This window comes from Arvicola amphibius, chromosome 12, assembly GCF_903992535.2.
Source record: "Arvicola amphibius chromosome 12, mArvAmp1.2, whole genome shotgun sequence".
In the NCBI taxonomy this organism is placed as follows: domain Eukaryota; kingdom Metazoa; phylum Chordata; class Mammalia; order Rodentia; family Cricetidae; genus Arvicola; species Arvicola amphibius.
Genome location: NC_052058.2, coordinates 95,564,942 through 95,586,310, shown reverse-complemented (window position 1 = coordinate 95,586,310; position 21,369 = coordinate 95,564,942). Strand labels below are relative to the sequence as shown.

At 39.5% G+C, this 21,369-nt stretch overlaps 1 long non-coding RNA gene across 1 annotated transcript in view; it reads right to left on the bottom strand.

The window, feature by feature from the left end:
* Window positions 1–19,543, bottom strand: part of LOC119827927 — a 29,579-nt gene extending 10,036 nt beyond the window's left edge. Inside the window, exons 1-3 of the long non-coding RNA XR_005287727.1 lie at window positions 19,422–19,543; window positions 9,203–9,834; window positions 8,631–8,748 (exon numbers count right to left, since the gene is read on the bottom strand). This is a non-coding gene — a long non-coding RNA (uncharacterized LOC119827927). The remainder of the gene's footprint in view (window positions 1–8,630; window positions 8,749–9,202; window positions 9,835–19,421) is intronic.
* Window positions 19,544–21,369: the final 1,826 nt, after the last annotated feature.

The following is a 21,369-nucleotide window of genomic DNA, read 5'->3' as shown; positions in this document are numbered from 1 at the left end:
GGAGATGCTTGTTCGCCCCAGCCACCCAGAACTGAAATACCACACAGAAACTGTATTAATTAAATCATTTCTAATTGGCTAACTCTTACATATTAGTTTAACCCATTTCTATTAATCTGTATATGGCCACATGGCAGTGGCTTATGGGCAAAGATTTGGCAAGTCTGACTCTGATGGTGAATCCATGGCATCTCTCCAACTCCACCCTTCTTTTTCCCAGCATTTATTTCATTTCTCCTCACCTACCTAAGTTTTGCCCTATCAACAGGCCAAGGCAGTTTCTTTATTAACCAATGAAAGCAACACATAGACAGAATAACCTCCTACACCAGATCTCAAACAAACTGGCCATCTACCCTAACTAAATCAGCAACTTGGGTATTGCTGAGAAGCAGATACACAAGGTGGGAAGCTCCCATCAGTAATAAAACCTCATGCCAACCTCTGGCATGCATGCACATGTGCATGTACACTTACAAACATGTACACGAATGCCACATTCATGCAAAAAGCCACAATGAACATTTTTAGCAATTGACAGAAATAACCAAGTGGGTCTATACTAAAGAATAGTATAGACAGGGAAAGCTTGAGTGGACACAGCATAGGACTGGAGGTTGCAGGGAAAGGAGGACAGACTGCATAAGAGCAACATAAATATCTGGAGATGCAGCTCAATTGGCTGAGTGCTGGTCTATCATGCACAAAGCCCTGCATTGCAGCCTCAGCACCACAGAAAACTGAGTGTGGTGTTACACATTTGTAATCCCAGCACTGGGGAAGTGAGGAGAGGATTAGGAAATAATAATGGCAAATTCAAGGCCAGCCTTGTACATATCTGAAACAAGGAGGTATGGTAAGGAAGAAAGTGGAAGCTCACGAAGCCATTGCATTTTCTGAAGTTATTATTCCCAGTTTAAAAATGCTTTTCTCCTTACACCCATTTATTAAAATATGTTCATCCAAGTAGAGATGGTGGGCCCAGAAGATTGACAGAGCTTAGCAGGGGACACAGGATAAAAACGCCAAAACTGACATCAGTGGAAGTGAAGGACCCGAAGAGAATTATATTTTTGTCAGCTTTTGTCTGAAAACAAGGGTTTGTTTCCTTTTTAGCTTTTGCAGTGCATAATGGCTACTGAAGAAGCAAAACTGGTTGGGGTTCAGATTATAAAGAACACTGAGAGCTTAGCTAAGGATGGCCCATCTGTATTAACCTTCTACCATCCTGGGCTGAGGAAACCTCACAGACACAGAACCGACATGTGGAGAGGAGAGCTGTGAAATATGGGCTTCTGGACTCGTAAGACTGTTGCAGGCATAGACTCACAGCAGCTGTGGCTATCTGCAAACAAAAGAGCCAGTTAAATTTCAGCAAGGATGGGGAGCACCTCCAAGGTTCCATACCCTCCAGTTCCAATGGGATGGAGAGCCGCTCTCCTTAGGCTGATAGTAGGTTGCTTAGGGACCAGTGGATGTCCAACTACACAGTCATATGCATATGGGCATCAGGGATATTACCAACAAAACTAACCTAATAAAAGGAAGACATGAAGCTGGGACACAGAGAGGGTAGGAGTACTAAAGGGGACTCCAGTAAGCTAATGCTGGATGGATTTGATTAACACATATTGTATAAATGTTTAGAACTTTCAAAGAATATGCCAGTTTATTTAAAGAGCATAAAACAAATAAATAAAATATTCTCATAAGTTTTATGCATTTCCACAAACTTCAGAACTTTAAGACACCACACCCCTGGGTACAAACACGTGTGAAGGCTGTGACAGGCGTGTCTCTGTGACGGCGACTGGATTCAGGTGAGTCATGGGTGGTGGGCACTGGAGGTGACTTATAGAAAAGTACAGTACTTCTGTCTAAAATCCTTTCTGCGGCTCTTAAATAAAGATGTTCACACTTATCACATTTACAGGGGGTAAAAGACTGATAAAAATGACGACACACCAAAGTCTTAATCTCACTACTGAAGGCCACGATTTGTCATTCTTAAAGGAGATTGCAGGCACCCTAAAGGACTGAGGCTGTGTGATTAACATTCACATGCCAAGAAGCAGGGGTGAGAAAGAAACCTTCCCACCCCCTCTGCTTCTCGCCTACTTATTGATAGGTCCTTAAGGGAAGGAAGAGAGAACACTCCTTCACTTCATTTTTTTAGGTCGGCAGTGCAAGCCACTCATGAATGACTAGATGATATACTCCGTTCTTGGTAAAATGTATGCACAACTATGTGTGTACCCAGGAAACTTACAGTGCAGTCTGAATATCAAAGACAATGTTTCTCTGTGAGTTTTCTTTTTAGAAAATATTTTAAATATTTATTTTCATCCTCTCTCTGTCTCTCTGTCTCTCTCTGTGTGTCTCTCTCTGTCTCTCTCTCTCTGTCATATGTGTGTGTATCTAGTCACATTCATACATGCTTGTATTCATATACATGTTCATGCCTATGGAGACCAGAACAGTGCATCGGATCCTCTGCAGGTGGGGATACAACTGTCTGTGACCTGCCCCTCTTTTTGTAATCTGGTACTGGAAACTAAACTCAGGTTTTTTACAAGTGCAGCGTGTGTTCTTAACTGCTGACCCATCTCTCCAGGGCTCCTGATGTTTTCTATCCATGCTTCAATGAGGTAGTGTGAGGCCGCTAGAGGAAGGCAAAGGCTCCTTGTTTGGGGGATTGCTCTGTTAGATTTCTATTTCCGTTCATCCCTAGAAGGTACCTAAAGGAGTTGGCTTCATTTCTTTAATTAGAGTTCTAAACAGTTTCTCTGTGGGTTCCTTTGTAGTTGGCTCATCAAATGCAAGGAAGAAAAATGCTCGGGAGTTTTCATTAGGGTGATTCTCCAGTCTCGCTCCAATGTCTTCTAGAAGCCTTCTCCCCTCTTGAAATCAAAGGCTGCAGAGATATACTTGCAGCCTCTCACTCCCAAACAGCCATCATGCCTGGCAGGATTCTGCAGCATGGGCAGCTCACTTAGCTAGTAACTGGGCAGAGGTGTTTCACCCTTCATTTCTTTAGTTCATTTTTAATTCTTTTTTTCTTTTAATTGATTTGAAACAATTGATTTTCTGCCTGAGATCAGAGGAAGGCAAGAAAAATTAAGAGTGATAATGGGGTCAGAGCAAATGAATGAGTTAATTAAATGTACTTGGCTTAGCAGAAATGGACCTTGATGTGGGGAGGGGGCAGAGATAGCTCCGCTCTTTGAACCACTGGGACATCTAGTGAGCTCAGTGTCACCATTCTTATGTTTTTATTGACATTACGTATTGGGGGAAATAATTAAATCAAGAGAATTAGGATGAGAGAAAAAGAAAGTAGGAGTTGGTGAATTAGATTGATTTGTCCAAGACTGTTTGGTCATTTGCCGTTAGGAGAAAACTAGGGGTGTAAAAAGGAAAGGGAAGGAGAAAATGAAGATGGATACAGAAATGACCCAAAAGTAGCCAAAAGAAGCACAGGAAAGTACAACCCCAGGGTTGCTCTATAAGGAAACTGGTAAGAAAATCACAACAGTTAGGGATGGGGGAGATGGGTCAGGTAGAAGAATACTTGCTATAGAAGCATGAGAGCCTAATTTTGATAGCCAATACCTATGAGCAAACCTGGATATTGGCATGAATCTGTGTTCCCAGCTCTAGGGAGCTGGAGACAGGTGGATTCCTGGGAATTGCTGGCAAGCCAACTTAGCCAAATTGGCTAGCTTCTGGCCAGTGAGAGACCTAGCCTCACATGGACCAAAGTGAATGGTATCCTGAAGAAGAACATTTGAGCTTAATCTCCAGTCTCCACACACGTGAGCACATGCATTCATGTGTAACTCTGTACACACAAACATACAGATCCCCACATCTCTAAATAAAATTCAACAAACTGCAGATGCCATTTTAAATCAAGGACTACAAGTCAATTTATTGGAAAGGCTGAGGAACAGAGGTGACTGGCGTAATGGCTCAGCAGTTAAGAGTGTGTGCTGTTTTTATTGCCTTCTACAGAGCATCGAGTTTGGTTCTCAGCACCCATACAAAGGGCTCTCAACTGACTGTAACTCCAGCTCCCGGGGATCTGATACCCTTTTCTGCCTTCTGTGGGCACTCACACTCACATATGCATATATACATGTGTACACATATACACATTAATAAAATAATACTAGGATAAACCTCTAAAAATGACCAGCAGTGAAGAAGCTGGCTCAGCAAGAAGGAAGAAGTAATCGCTTTTATACAGGCACTCACGTTCCCCTGCCAGTGGCCTCCACTCCCAGCCCCTGGGGCCTTCCACCTTCCAATTCAAACAGGCCCAGCCTTGCCAGATCTTCTGATATTTGAAAACACTTCATTGCTGAATTTTTATTTAAATATCCCAAGTGTCAAAATGTGCTACTGTGGAATTGTATTTGTCCTTAACTCTAAAGAAAAAGTGAAAGAAGAAATGAAAATTAATTCCCCCATTAAATCTTTTTCAGCACATTTCTTTTTGCCTTATGGTATTTTCTTATTTTCAATTTCTGGACCATTGTTTATGGGAAATTAAAAGTCTTGAGGAACAAATAGCTGGCTATTTATTTCTTCATATGGTGCTTAGACTTATTGGCATTGGTTTGATGAAAAACTTGTGTGCTTAAATCAAAATTATTTGGTGATGTTTTCTCTTCACTGCCCACGTCCAAATGGAATAGAACAAAACCTCACATCACATGTGTTTGCGCAGCTTGTTATCATAATGGTGAAAAGAAATGAATCTTCCATCTATCCGGTTTTAGACACTTTCTATCTCCAGCTGCCAGCTAAATTCTTTGAAAATTCAGATATTGTGTGCAACCCACTTTGAAAGGAAATAGCAAATTGGTTACAGTAGCTAATTTCATTTCTGAACCGACTGGAATTATTAGTGAATTTATCATTACTATTATTATGATTACTGTTTGTGTATGTGTGTACACGTGTGTGTGTATGTGTGCATGTGTGCATGCCTGCTTGTGGAGGGCAGAAAACAATTTTTAGTGTAGTTTATTGTGCATTGCCAATCTTCTTTATAAGTCAGTGTCTCTGATTGGTCTAGGCTGACTGTCTCCAAAGCCCCAGAGATCTGCCTATATCTACCATCCCCGCACTGGGATTCCATGTACATACCACTGGGACCAGCATATTTTTTAAATAGGCTTTAAGGGTTAAATTCAGGTTTCATTCTTCTCGGTCAAGTGTTTTATTGACTGAACGGTTTCTTCAGCACATAAAGATATTTTTAGTTAGGAATCCACAAGTCATTATTGCAAAAGGCCAGGTATGTTTTAAGTATTAAGGTTATATGATCAATTGTCAAGAGCACATACCAAAAATATTTCAAAGAATTTATATTTATAAATAAAGTACAAAACATCTATAGGCAGGTCAGAAACAAAAAGAATTTAGTTCAAAGGAAGACTTTGTCCTTTGATAATGTTGCAAAAACTAAGCAAGTATACTAAAAAGCCTAACAAATCACCTGACAGTAGAATAATCAGTCCACAGTTTCTAAAATCAACACACAAATAGGGTAGGATTGGTAATAAAGAAACTGTATTGTTTATATAACCTCTATTTTCCAAGTTTTTTGTAATAATTGAAGAAATCAAAATTGAAAAACTAAAGAGTAAACTAGGTAAGTCCTCAAGTGGAGGGATTGGGACACCAACCAGCCATGAAACCTTTGCCCTACAGTTTCTCCTGCCTGCAGATGACTCTGAAGCCATCATAGCTCTGTTCTTGCTGTATATACACAGCCACAGAAAAAATGAGTCACTGTACCGCAAAACAGCATTCCAGAAGCAGACAGTGGATACAAATAGACCAAAGGGTTATAACTGTTCACTGTCTGCATCTCAAACACTATTCCCAACCTGTAGAGCTGTCCCTGTTTAAGGTTGTTTTCCATTGTGAGAGACTCACTTCACTTAGCATTTGACCCTCCATCCCACTCAAAATTGCCCAATCCCCACCTTGATGTCTCCATGTTAATACAGGTCATTCCTACTTCTATGATCATTATTCCTTCTAGGATCAAAATCAATTACTAGTCAGTCATCAGTGATTCTACCTCTCATCCCTGATTGTTGAAAATGGTCCATTTTTTCAAGCCTCCAACAGTCTACTAGGATGTACTGAGCTTTTTAAAAGTTGAAACTATAATTCAATTACTCTTTTTTCAAACATTGTTTTTGTCTTCCTGTAGTCAGCAGAAATACATACATATATATATATATATATATAGATATAGATAGATAGATAGATAGATACATAGATAGATGTATATATCTCTAGCATCAAATCATATCCTTGAAAACTTATGCTTTGAATTTCTCTAAGATTTGGTTCTCTGAACAATTTTCAAAATAAATATTGTGCAAGAGGACGTGATTCTTATAAATGGAAGTTTCTGTCCTGTCTGGTCCTGCAGCTATTCAGTCTGAAAGAATCACAAAGAGGCTTATATAACTATAAACTGTGTGGCCTATTGCTCAGGCTTTTTACTACTACCTTTTACAACTTAAATTAATCCATAATTCTTATCTAGTTTAGCATGAGGCTTTGTACCTTTCTCAGTAAGGTATTCTCATCTTGCATCCTCTGTGTCTAGCTGATGACTGCATCTCTGATTTTCCTCTTCCAAGAATTCTCCTAGTCTGGTTGCCCTGCCTATGCTTCCTGCCTAACTACTGGCCAATCAGGTGTTTTATTAAACCAATATGAGTTGATAAATCCTTACAGTGTACAAGAGAATTATCCCGCAACAGATTCTGACATTATCAAATCTATAATTCAGTTATAGTGTTCTGCTTAGAGCAACCCTATAAAAATAAACCTACTTTATTTATGATTTATTCATTATTTTTAAAACAATGAAAACATTTTATTTAAGTAAAATCACATTATTTACTTAACACACAAAATTAGCACAAGACTAGTTTAAGATGTGACTCAAACACTTTCCAAAACTCATCCCTCTCAATGAACTTCAATAGTTAGAATGGCCAATCTGAAGCCACAGAGCTTTGATTGGGTCTTTATACTTTTATTATATTTTATTCATTTATACACAGGGAAAATAAAAAAAATGATGGAATTGAAACTAGAACAGAAAAGCTTTTATTTTTGCTTTGTATCTCAAGTCTTTTACTTGCATTCTGTCCCTCTTCATCACCTAACATAACCTCTCTTGGTCTCCTTACTAAATGTTATACTATAACCACACTCACAACATGTCCCCCTATTTACACATGCACATGTCAACATTGTAGAATATGATCTGCATATGAGGCAGCATATGTTTTGCTTGTTTTCTTCTGAGTTTGTCAGACCCTAACTTAGACAACTGTTTTGAAAATAGACTTTTAGAAAGCAACCCAACGATTTCTTTGGCAAAGATCCTGATTCATTTGCAGAAATACTGCCACATTTCCTTCCTGCCCCAAATATTATATCTTCAAAAAATATGTTTCCTTTCTTAGTGTTATTATGAATGCTATTTGATTTCAGGAAGTGAATTCTGGCTTAGACAGAGAAGTGTGCCAGAGAGAAATGGGCATCTAAGAATGAGAGGAACTGCTAGATGACAGGTATTTAGAAATAAGGCTTTCCTAAATACTTATAGAGCAAGGGCAGGTGTATTTCAGAGCTTTATGACAAATGGATGACCTGATGCCATTTTGCCAAAAATAAATGTATTTAAGAAGAGACAGTGTGATTGAGTTAGGTTGGTTGACCTCTTATCCGTTGTCTTGAAATGAGAGATCCTGAATTTGACAGTCTTGCTCAGACAAGTTCCACAAAAGGACAATCAAAGGCTGCCCCCAGCAGAATACAAATAAATGGCAGTAGGTAAAACTGACATATGTTTACTGTGTTGTCATTTTAAGAGCATATATTCTGTATTAGCAATTTCTCTGGGCTTTCAGCTGTTTATACAATTAATCAACCATACCAGCTGGGTGAAGGATGACTTGTCTTGTTCAAGAAAGATGGAGATAGGTGTTAGGCTACCCTGTAGACAAACATTTCAAAGGGCATCTTCTGGGATTCCTTTATGTTGATGCGTAGCACTGGTGATAAGTGTCCAATGCCCAGAATCTTTTCTATCCTATTAACCACTTATCAAATATCTGACTAAACTCCTTTGATATTCTCATTGATTGATCAAATCTAAACCCTAAGAACAGAAAGAACTGTGAACAAGCTAGAGGGAACACAATTTTTCTTAGGGCATTTGCTGAAACAAACTACTGTTTTGCTTCAGATGAGAGAGAGCACTAGGGGTGAGACTATGGGTTCCTACAAGATTCTCAGATCACCTCACATATATGGAAAGACGAGGAGACTGAGAAGTGGAGAGAGAAAGGAAGAGTGGACCAATTCTAGATAATTACCATAAACACTACAGAATCCATACCTCTCCCATTCAGAGGTCATTGGTACAGGGTTCCAGGTTACTTGGCCATTGAAAAGGGCCTCTGACGAGCATGTCAATTACCTATTATTCTTTTACACCTCAACCCAACTCAAATGTTCTGTTTCAAATGGCTACCTTTCTTATTTTATGTTTGATTAAATCAAGATCCAGAATATTGACTTACTCCAAAAATCCACAGGACTTTTGTAATAACTGCACAGTGATTCAAGTACAGGCATCAGGCCTCGGCCTCAGTTTCCAGTTAATCCTCTTCTGCTATCCCATGTTTTTAGTCTTGATTGCTTTTCCAGTAGAGGTAAGAAAATGCGTTATTAATATTTCTCTTAAAAAGTTAGAGATTTTAGCAGGGTCCCATAACAGTGAAGAGAGAAGGATAAGAGCTGCCAGCCTCTCTGTAAAGCAGCTTGCTTCTGAGGAGAAGGACATCTGGCAACAGCTGTGCTGTAGGTTGTATTCTGTGCTGGTTCTATTTTTTTCTCCTTACATGATTTCATTATAATTCTAAAGGAAGGAAAAACTGTCAGAGGAGTAAAATAACCTGTATTGTATAGCCCAAGAAACAGGCTAATGTGTCTTGGTGAAGGTCACACACAGTACTAAATGGGAAGGAGAATAGAGCCCATGTGATTTAAATCCAGCCTTCTATATTTTGCACTGCGCCCCTGGGGTTTGGTATCTGCCTGACCGCATGGTATCTACTTGGGTTCCAGTCTTCTGAAATAAGCAAATACTGACCTCTGGATTTCCCAAGACAGGAATACAGATGCCTCCTATTGATTCTATCTTTCCACTGTGTCTCCTTGAAGTCTTATAGATTCCTCCTTCATCAAGTTTTCTGTATAAGCAGGGCTTGGGAAAGGCTGGAGAAATGTTTCTGTCAGGCAGATTTCTGTTTTCTAGAGGAAAGTTAGCCTTTTTACAGGCCACTGCCTCCTCTTCAAAATGTGTAGTAAATCTGAAACTGTCTGGACCATGGCAATAGAAGAGGTACCCATCTTCAATGCTTGCAAATTTCTTGTTCAATCTGATACAATTCAGGCCTCAGTTCCAGACCCTTTGTCCAGTGCAAGGGAAAATGAGTCATGCTAGATATTTTTCTGTCAGATTAAATTTCACAAATTTGAAGCAGTACATACAGGCAATAACTAGTATTTAAAATAGTTTAAGCATAAATCCTAGTTATCATGAAGAGATGAAAAAATACTTATGCTCTATTCTTGTTGGTGACATTTCTTGCATGTCTTAACCATGGCTAGCATGATAGCTCTGTGGGTAAAGTGCTTTCACAGAGACATGAGGTTGTGAGTTCAAATCCCCAGAATCCACATGAATGTAAGAAGGGTAGCATGCTGTTCACCACATTGCCCCTACGGGAAGATGAGAAATAGAAACTGGTTAGTCCTTGGAGCTTGTAAGGTAGTTAGACTGGCCTATATGCTACATGCAGGGGCATGAGACCTTGTGACAAACAAGGTGAAGGCTAGTACAGATATCAAAATTTGTCCAATGACCACAATTCCCAAATGAACACCCACAGAGATACATACACACACAAACACACAAACACTCAGAGAGAAAGAGAGAGAGAGAGAGAGAGAGAGAGAGAGAGAGAGACTTCTTACCATTGCCTTTTTATTTCCCATTTACTTGACATTATATTTTTCCTGACAGAGCTGTGTACATGCAACAGTTATAGAAAACATAGTGTTCTATAGCTATTTCTACCAAAGCAAAATATCTCCTTCTGGACAGACAGGGTGGTACCTAAGAAACTAAGGAATCTAGGAAATCTCTCTGAAAGCTCCAAGGGTGTCATAAAGTATTCTATGTGAATAGAAACAGACAGACTATACTATCTTATTAAGACTTCGTTTTTTTCACTTTGCACTCTCTGCCTCACTGATCTATCTTCCCTCTCTCTTTCTCTTCTTCTTCCTTTCTCTCCAACTTCTCTACTGTGGAGAAACACTGTGGCCTTGCCATCTTCTTGCTGCCACCTTTGGTACCCTTTTTTCTCTTGTGCATCACCCATGTACTGCTCCTAAATAATAGAGCAATGTTTCAGGTAATGTGTTTCAGTGAATTGCCTCTTCTATGTCTCACCTGAGAGATGTATTTTGAGTTTAGTTATTAGGTAAAGGCTTTTTTAGTGATTAATCATGTTGGGATGTAGGAACTGAATGCAGGTGAGACTATGCCCATAAAGACAATGATCAGAATGAGCAAGTTCATTATAAGATAGACACTTGGCCAGGGGTTGGACACATGGGCATCTTGCTACCAGCCAAGGAAAAGAAGTATCTTGGAAATGCATAAATATGTGTTTAGTAAGGAAAGACCTACATTCATATCAACACAAACCCCAGCATAGGAAAACTATAGTTCATAGCCTTTGTCCAAAATGGGTTTCAAGATTCGAACAAACCAAAAGAACACCACAGTTAGAATGAATGGCAGAGCCGTGCTGTTATTCAATGACAATGAAGATAAAATGTTTTCAAAGAACAAAGCCATTATTGGAAATTTGAATATATACAGTTCAACCCTAATAAATGGTAGTAGCATACTTTTTTAAGGAAAATAGAATAATAAGAAACAGGGGCTAGAGAGATGTCTCCATGGTTAAAACAGTTGCTGGCCTTTCAGATCACCAATGTTCACTTCCCAACACTCACGTGGGGCAGCACACAACTGTGTGTAACTCAAGATTCAGGAAATTTGACACCTTCCTCTGGTCTTCACTGGTACCTGTGAGCACAAACATGCAGCACCCACCCCCAATTTTTTGTGTGAAGTAGTAAATCTTAAAAGTTACCGAGAGAGGAAGTTTAACAAATAGCAATTACAAAATATTCAGAAAAGCAGAGAATAGTCTATGCAAGAGTAATTGTGCCCAAACTTATGAACTCAAAAGGTTAGTTTGTCAAGTTTTGCCTACAGTGAGGATGGGTGCATTAGAATGTTAAGACTTGACCTGGGTAAATTTTCTATGATGTTATATCTTCATCAAATGTTATACATCTAATTTGATTTGACACCTTTGTTTAGATTTGCTAAGAAGTCAATCTTTGGAACAAATTTAACAGAATAGTCTAAAAGGGTAGATAGTAGAGAGATTAACCTTTTGTGTCTTTGTTTAGTAATGAGGATAATGAGGAGGAAGAGGGGGTGATGATGGTAATAACTGAGGGATGATGAGTTTAAGATGCCAAGGCACAATTAATACCACATACGTGCCAAACTAATACACTATCTAAGGAGTCTGGAAGCACACCAAGAGAATGACCCTCACTGAAGTCATCTTGTGACTTGACCTTAATTTCCTTTTTGTGTGTCGTGTTTATAATATTGTCTTTGTTGTCCTTATTCTTTTGGTTAATGGTCATAATGGTCCCATTATTAATAGTGTATGGTATAAGCACATAAATAATAATATAAAAATGATTTTCTGGACTAAGCTTTAATCAAAGCTATCCACAGCGGTGAAATTACTTCTTTCAAAACTCTTTATGCTTTTTGACTGCAATTGGCTTTTCCACCTTCATCACTTCTTTTGATTCTGTTTGGACAATTAGCTTGAATTTTATTCTTATTATGTGATTATTCTGATAACAATTAGAAAACTCTGCAAAACATTTTCTTTTTCAAGGAGTAAGTTATAAACATTTCTGACCAAAAATGCTTCAAAATGAATCTATTGTTTCCTGGCGATCTATGTGCAATTGACAATAAACACAAATTCAAACAATTTGGGGAAAGTTAGGACGTTATTTTTTATGTCTCTGATCCATTTTTAAGATATTCTTTCTGGAAGATCACTCTTTTGTCCCCACACTTGCTTTTCAAGATGCTTGAGGCTACAGATAAAACAGCACAGTGGGTATTGCCTGAAGCAAGTTGCCGTTTGGGGGCACCACCCATATTTTGAAATGGGAATCACTGCAGTAGTTTCAATAACTGCTTAGGAACTGCAGGTCTCACACCTGAGCCAGAGTTAAAAAAAAGACCAGAAAACATAATCCTGGCCTCACCCTCCAGATTTCCTGATACCGTAGGTTTGAAGTAAGGCTGGAAAACTCATGTTTCTTCTCTCCTCTTTTCCTATTGCTAAGGAAATTTAATGATTTATTTTTATCTGGTGCCTATTACAAAAGTTATAAAAATGAATGTAATAATCATGATACTTTGGGATTAACGTTCTGGTAAATGCCATATGATTCTTGATGCTTCAGGTTTGGCAATAAAGCTGTGCACTTATACTTTTTATTTCAGATGGATAGGAATTTGGCAAAAAAAAAAAAAAAGCTAGAAACTGCCCGGAGTCTTGTTCCCTTCTAGTAAGCTTCCAGATTCACTGGACTGCTGGCAGGAAAAATGACCCATGTCTTGGTCAATACAAGTTATTCATCTCCTCTCATCCAAATGCACATCATTTGATCCCCTCCTTTCTCTCCCATAGCACACCATCTCATCCCACACTTTCAAACTCATCTCATCTCTTCTCGGTTATTTTTTTTTTCCATTGCTGTGGTAAAACACTCTTACCAAACACAATTTGGGAGAGTAAATAATTTCTTTCTGGCCTTTACTTCCTGGTCACAATCCATCATTAATAAACGTCAGGTCAGGAACTCAAGCCAGCAACCTGAAAGGAGGAGCTATGGAAGAACGACCTGTTGCCTCCAGCTATGGCTTACTTTCTTACAGGCTCATCTTTGGCGAGTTTTATCCTGTAGTTCAGGACTACCTGCCCAAAGTATGATGTAACCCACAGTGGGCTCAGTCCTCCTTCACCAGTTAATAATAATAGTAATGAAAAAGTCCACAGACAAGCACTCAAGTCAGTCTGATCTAGAAAAGGCTGTACTATCAGATGACTCTAGGCTGTGTCAAGTTGATAAGGCTACAGCATACCATATGATCCTAAACAATCCTACTCATCCCTTCCACTCATACAATCCCACCCTTCCCATCTATTCTATACCATACCATACCATGGGGACATAGGCCATGGAAAAGAATTCCCAGATGCTTGTGCCTTCTGTGAAAACCTTTTAAAACTGGCACATAACCTCTGCTTATTATATACATTAAGAAATTTGTAGATGATGCCTGGTATCTAATACTCTGCCTATGGTTGCTATAGTTTATTGTTCATGGAATAGTGAAAGGGAAAGCAATCTTTGACCCAGCTTTTTTTCCCCAAGTTTTTGTTTACAATTGTGGTATGCTTTCAGCAAAAAACCTTGAACAGTGAGTGAACACTAAGCTTCCAAAGATGCTCTGAGGCTCTGGGGGGTGCATTTTATCTATGGTGTTTTCATTTTTAACTATAATCTCCAAACTGGTTCTTCTTACCTTCAAAATGGCTTAGTCTCAGCAGCTTTCTTCAGAGTCTTCATCTGACTCAATTCAGTAACTGGTGCTGCCACCTTCTGCCTCGCGACTGAAAACGTGTGTTTAAACCCTTGTTTTGGGTAGAATGCTTACGTACTCCCTAAGTATTTATTTTAGCATTCTTTTCCCCATGATTTATCTTTCTCCCTAGGGCCTATTCTTTCAAATACCACTTCCTGCTTCCTGTTAGGACATTTCTGTAAAGATCTCCTGCACGCTAATCATAGACCTCAGCATTTTGGAAGCTCTGCCCCAGTTAAACGCCCTCTCTTCACGGCTCTAGCACCATGAGGCAAAGAAAATTGCTTAAGATTGCAAAGTTTTCTAGTGAGTGGGTTGGTTCTCAAAGACTGTTTCAAAGAAGGCCTCTAAACCCTAGCGCTCAGAGTCTTTGTGTAAAACTCATTTAGAAAGTTTCTTTGTTTTAGCTGTCTCTTGTGCCTTGGAAACCTCTTCTGTTTCTGTTAGTTTACAGAGCCCAATAACAGCGAATGAAATAATGCATGTTCATTTTGCTTTGGATGGAACAATGCACTGTTCGAGCCTGCTGCATGTAGCCAAAAGGTAATCAAATCCATTCCTATGGTTTTACCCCATAGAGAAAAGCTGAAAGCTGGTTCAATACCTTACCTATTCAAGTGTAACAGCTGGAGCCCTCTTCAAACCCAGGCCACCTCTCTGGACAGATGTGGCCTGCAGCGGACTAAATAAGTCCACCTCTGGATCATTTCTATGACCGATGGAATGGAACTCTGTGATTAACCAAGTCTGGTTTAAATGCCAAGTCTCTGTGATTAGAGTCAAGCTATCTGCCCAGGTAGGGGAAAGTCATGTCTTTAGAGTTAATAGAAGTTAAATATTTCAGCTGCTTTTCTCCTCCATGTGACCAAATACCCAACAAGAAGCAACTTAAAGGGGAAATGTTTATTTTTCAGGGGAATGCAGTCCATCATGATGAGGAAGGCATGGTCACGGGAGTGTGAAGTAGGTGGTCACTGTGAAGGTACAGTCGGGAGACAGATAGCTGACTGCTGGCACTTTGCTCCTTTTTATTGAGCTCTGAACCTCAGCCCATGAATGATTCTGCTCCTACTTAGGGTGAGGTTTTCTACCTCAATTAGCCGACTTAGAAGCACTCTCACATGTTATCTTGGTGAGCCTAAGTCCTATCAGTTATACTCATAACAAACCACTGTCTTCTCCAGCTTACAAACTGGTAGCCAGGATGGCTTTGAAGAACTTTTTGAATGACTTTTCCCATGCTGTAGTCTCAGACTTTCAAGAGGAATGTGGAAAAGGCAGAGACTGAGCAAGAAAGATTGATTTCTATGATCATATCCACTACTCCTCTGGGAGCGTCAGCTAGATCTTGTTCATGGGCATCTGAGGCTCTGTCCTCCTTCTTATGACTAATGGTGATAGTTCAATGACAGGTTTCAAGTGACCCTCTGATCACAGTGGCAAACAGATAATAGCATTCAATCAATAGTGACTCTCGTGGTGATCAATATATTATTGACATCATTATCCTGGAGCTGGTTGAGAGGCTGAAGTACCTGTCAATATGACCTTCTTAGCCCAACCTCCATTCTGCAGTTGTATGACTTTTTTAAAAGTACTCAAACCCTGAAGTCCTCAGACTACAGAAGCTGGTTGAATTTGTAAGGTCACAAGGGAACTATATGCTGATTTTCCTAAGAGTGACTATCAGTTTTAAATCACCCCTTAATAAATAGTGTCTTAGACGTCTTCCAGATCCAGCTGCAAAGCCAGCGGTGGCCAGTAGTTTGGACACTATGTTGGCATTGGAGGAAGACCTGCCATTCAGTTTATCCCAAAGCTCTTTTTATTTTTACCCTTGTAAAAAAAAAAAAAAGCCTTCTGGATCATATATGACATCCAATCCAGCCTTATTAACTAGAAACTAAATGAGCATTCCAGAAATTTAATTGAAAGTGATCCTCTGAATGTTAATAAGCCCTTGGTCAGGAGGGAGATTGATGCTCCCAGCTGCAAATCCAGGCTTGAGGAAGAGTCTCTGAAGGTCTTGTCACCAGAGCCAGCTAAGCTTCTGTTTATCGCTGATACTATCCTTGCAGGCTTGCTTCTAGAAGATCTCCCAGAAACCCACCTGTTCCCCAAATTTGCTAAATCAATCTTCCTTCTAGAGGCCTTTACCCCCTGGCTCCACAGCAAATCAAATACCATACCAATAGCATACTGTTGTTACTCAAATGAAAACCTAAATTCCTCTGAATGAGGTTTCAAAAAATTAAAAGGATAATGCTTATAAAATGGGACTCAGATATATTATATTTTTGCATATAGAAAACACAGAAAGACATGTAAATCTTTTACTTTGAGAAATAACATGTCTATAAATAAATGTCTATAACAGCAAATAAGAGAGAGAACTGGAAGAGATGATTGGATTTGTGGATCATTCCAGGGTTATGTGTAAACCTAGTGCAATGGAAACCCTCTGGAATCTTTGAGGATGACCCTAAGGAGTCTCCAAGTAATAGGGGATACAGAGCCTAAACTGGCCATTTGTGTAACCAGACTAGGCTTCAGTAGTGGGACTGGTCATCAACCCAGCCACAACCTTCAACCTCTAATTTGTTCTGCCTTCAAAATTTGCTGGGTAATGGTGGCACGGAAATTGTGAATATGGCCAATCAGTGACTGGTCCAACTTGAGACCCACACCACAAGAGAGAGCCCATGCTTGACTCTACAGGAATATGGCTCACAGATATCAACTAGGCAGAGCTAAAAGGTGCTCATAAAGACTGAAAAGAAAATCATGGAGCCTGCATGTTTCTGAGCCAGGTTCTCTACATACATATGATAGCATTGTAGTTTGGTGTTCTTGCTGGACTCCTGACAGTGGGAGTGGGGGTTGTCTCTGACTCTTTTGGCTACTCTTGGGACCCTTTTCCTTCTACTGTGTTCCCTTGTCCAGACTTGATATGAGGGTATGTGCCTAGTCATATTGTATTTTGTTATGCTGTGCTCACTTGATATCCCTGGGAAGCCTGCTCTTTTCTGGAGGAAGATAAAACAAAAATGGATCTGGGGACAGGTGAAATATGAAGAAAGGACTGGGAGGAGTGGAGGGAGGGGCAACTGCAGTCAGGATATAAAATATGAGAGAAGAATAAATAATACCAATAAAACACAAGGTGTATAAAAGGATCAAGAGTCAGCTCAGTCAGTGAAGTACCTACCATATATATATATATACATACATACATACATACATACATACATACATACATATATGTATGTATGTATATATATGAGAAACTCAATTTGGATACCCAGCACTCATGTAAAAGGAAAAAGCTAACCAAATAATGACTGTGTCTATAACCCTAGTGCTAGACAGAGGTCCCTGGATCTCATTGGCTAGCTAACCTCATCAAGTTAACAAGGATCAGATTCAGTGATAGATGCTATCTCAAAAAATAAAGTGTGGACCAACTGAAGAAGATGCCTGACTTTGACCTCTGGCCTCCACATACACACACACACACACACACACACATGTGTATACACGCACATGGGTATGGACATAAACTACACACACACACACAGAGAGAGATACAAAAACAACTAAAAACATGTGCAAAGACAAAGATAGACTCAATTATTCAAACTATATTTGAATATATGAAAGGAAAGTTTTTTTTACCAGAGCCTTGTATTGCAGAATATGCACTCGTATTTTGATTTTGAGCATAACTCTTCATAAAATATTTACAAAACCAAACACACCCATGACTTTTCTTCCTCCATTACAATTAAAAAGATTGGTGAATGTGCTAAATCATGATGATGTACAGGAACTGGAGAGATGGCTGAGTGAATAGAGAACTTGCTATGCAAGCATGAGGACCTGAGTTCAAAACCACCAAAATTCCCACAAAACCAGTCCCATTAGTGCATGTACATTTAACATCGACACTTTGTGGTTAAATGCAGGTAGAGACAAAAACATTCCTGGAAAAACATGGGCCAGCTAGCCTGGACCTTGTGATACCAAACAGCAAAGAGATTGCTTCTGAAACAAGACAGAAGGTAAGGACCTACATCTGAGATGCCTTCTGATCTTCGTACCACTGCAAAAGAGGCCACACTAACACACATGAACAAGTACACACACACATACACAAACACACATACATCCAGACAGTGCTAACAGCATGCCCAATGACATTAATAGTTGATTTTGCATTCTGTTTTTCCATAATTGAAATAAAATACCATTTAAACAAAGTAAGAATCTTTAATTGTTATAGAAACGAATATGTCTACATAAAGAAGAAATGCCGAGGCTATTGAACTACTTACTGGAACGTCATGCTACTGGGTTATTTACGCTGAAAATGTCAGTTCCACAGTGGCTCTCTGGGAAACTGAATTATCTCTATGATAGAGGGTTAAAAGCATCCTACTATTCATATGAGAATGTGCAGCATATGGAAAGTTGAGGGAGATGGTGTTGTAAAGCACAAATTCTTCCCCAGTGTTGCTTGCCTTAAGGAGCTGAACACCAGCATGAGATTTCTGGGTCGTCTCAGACATTTGGCTTGCTGGCTCAGCTTTGCCTAACTGCTCTGCAGAAGTACTGTGATCAAACCAGTTTTTTTTTTCAGTTATTCTTGTACACTCACTCTCTAAACAGGTTGTCAACAACAACAAAAAGGAAAATGCTGGTCATCTTGGTGGCTAAGAAGCCTTGCATAGAACCGATGTTCAATTCCCGCACTGGCATGGTGGCTCACAATCATGCATAACTCTGGGCAGATCTGAAACCATCTTCTGATATCTGTAAGCACTAGGGATGCACTTGGTGCACAAACATACATGGAGACAAGGCATTGAAACACATTAAATTAATAAATATCCAATAAATCAGAATTTTACTTATCATTTTATATTTTGAAAATATGTTATAATTACATAATTTTCCTCTTCCCATTTTCTGCCTTTCGACACCCTTATACTAATGAAAAAAGGTGTTATAAATTCAAATGATTTTTTTAAAAAAAGAGCAGCTCAATTTTTTTTTTAAATACTTGCCATGTTGGTTTAGGGAAGGTGTGGAAGTGCTGGGAAGATGAGTCAGTGGGTAAAGTGATTGGTTTGCAAGCATGAGCACCCAGTTAAAACCCAGGATGGTGATTAGCTCCTGGAACCTGATCATTGCATGGCAGAGAGAGAAGGAGCCCTCGGCAATGTCCAACCAACCTAGGCAAACAGTGAGTTCCAGGTTTGGTGAGAGATCCTGCCCCCCAAAATTAAGATGGAAAAGTAATTGAAGAAGGTTACTGATGTCAATCTTTGGCCCCCACACACAAACACACATACCCACAAAGGGTGAAAAGTATATTGTAGGTTAAAGCACAAACTCAGGAAAATGATTGAATCATACCTTTTCTCTAGCACATAATAGCCAAACAAGCAACGATGAAGGTATTTTCTCATGTAAAGGAACAATAATAGTGTCTATTCTAGAAGGCTGTTGAAAGGGATTGTTATAAGAAACATACTTGCTGCAGTCCATGTGATAAGTGAGCATGCTCCATGAACACTAGCCATCTTCATTATGATCCAAATCCAGTCAAGAGAAAGTAGACTCGAGTGATTTACTCCATTCCGCAATTGTTCTGGGTGAACAAACTCTCTTCTCAATATCCTTCTCGGAAAGGACGAGTTGAACTTTCCATGAGCTCACTGAACTGGTTGACACAAGCCTTGCCCATCCACAGTCCAAAGGACAGGTCAGTGCCAGTTGGCTTAGGTGCTGTCCATTTTACTTAATAAGATGCTCTTGAAAATAAAACCTCTCAGGGTTCAAAAGGATCTGGTTTGGAAACTTAGTAGTATTAGGATATCTATACAATATGTCATACTTTTCCTAAGGGAAGTTAGGGGGTACCGATAGTGAATAAATTTTTACAAGTCCTATAGGATATCATTTAATACAAAATCACTCTGCCAGAGCTAAGGGCATCTCCACTGAGGCTTGCCCTATCCAAGACCTAGTGCACTTCAACCCTTATTAGCATATGAACCTAGAATCTATGTCTCAGTAGCTTAGCCGATAATTTTGCTTGTCACCATTGTGGTATTTCTGATGTACAGAAGTTAGTTGTCCCTTTGATCTTTCTTATCATATTTTCAGTCAGTTAAAGGGGAAGAACTGTTTGGTAATTGTTTTTCGTTGCTTCCACAGCACTGCTACCTAATGAGGAGAAGACTTCAGGGACAGCTCTCTAGTTAAACTTACATCCTTTCAGTAAGAGGGAAGTCGTGCCTGATAGTGGAAACCTAGCCAACTCCTCAGTACTAGTAAAGTCAGGGTTCTTACCAGCAAGATCACTAACAGCAATCAAAATATTTGTCCTTATACATACAGACATGTGGAGTTCCGACCCCTCATCATGGAAACTTCTCTCTTTTTCCCTTATTCTTCTATTTAAAATAATTTTTTTTTCTTAAAATGTGTTCTAATTATAACTTCCCCTTCTCCGCCTTCTTCCAGTTCCTCCCCAGCTCTCCTCTCATCTGGATCCACACCCTTTCTGTCTCTCCTTAGAAAACAAACAGGCATCTAGGAAATAATAAATACAATAGCATAAGACCAAATAAAACCAAACAAAACAGAATGAGATATAGCAAGCAGAGTAAAAAGAGCTAAAGGAAAATCCCACGACACATATAGATACCGAGACACACACTCACATACGTTCTCTGATGTTTTGCGGATCCTTTGAATCTCATGCAAACACAAGTCAGAATCATAATATATACACAAAGGATCTATAAAGTCATAAAAAATGCCATGACACAACATTATGAGACAAAGAACCTCTAAAGATGCCATTGCATTCATTTAGCTGTTGTTGTTGGTCATCTACTGCTGGGCATGGCGCCCACCCTTACAGGTGGTTTGTATCGCCAGTGAGATTCCATTGGAGAAAACTAATTTTACATTTGCAAGTGCTTATCAGTTGGTTATAGTTTCTGGATTAGGGATGGGACCTTGGGTCCACCTCTCTCAGCACTGGGGCCCCATCTGGTACCCACCTGTACATGTACTGTGCATGCTTCCATGGCCTCTGTGAGTTCATCTGTGTGTTGGCTGTGCTGTGTTTACAAGGCCTTGGTTCCTTGGTGCCTTATATACCCTTTGCGTCTTAAACTTTCTGTGGTTCCTCTTCCACAGAGGTTCCTGAGCTTCAAGGAGAATGATTTGATAGCAACATCTCATTTAAGACTGAGTGTTCTATGGTCTCTTGTTCTCTGCATAATGTCTGGTTGTGGGTCTATCTATTTGTTCCCTTATATTACAGGAGGAAGCTTCCCTGATAATGGCTGAGCAAGGCACTGACATATTAATAGAGCAAAATGTCGTCAAGTGTCCTTTTATTGCTGTTTCCTCAGCAGAACAGTAGTATTTGGTTTCCTCTTGGTCCCCAGCCTCTCCAGTCTCAG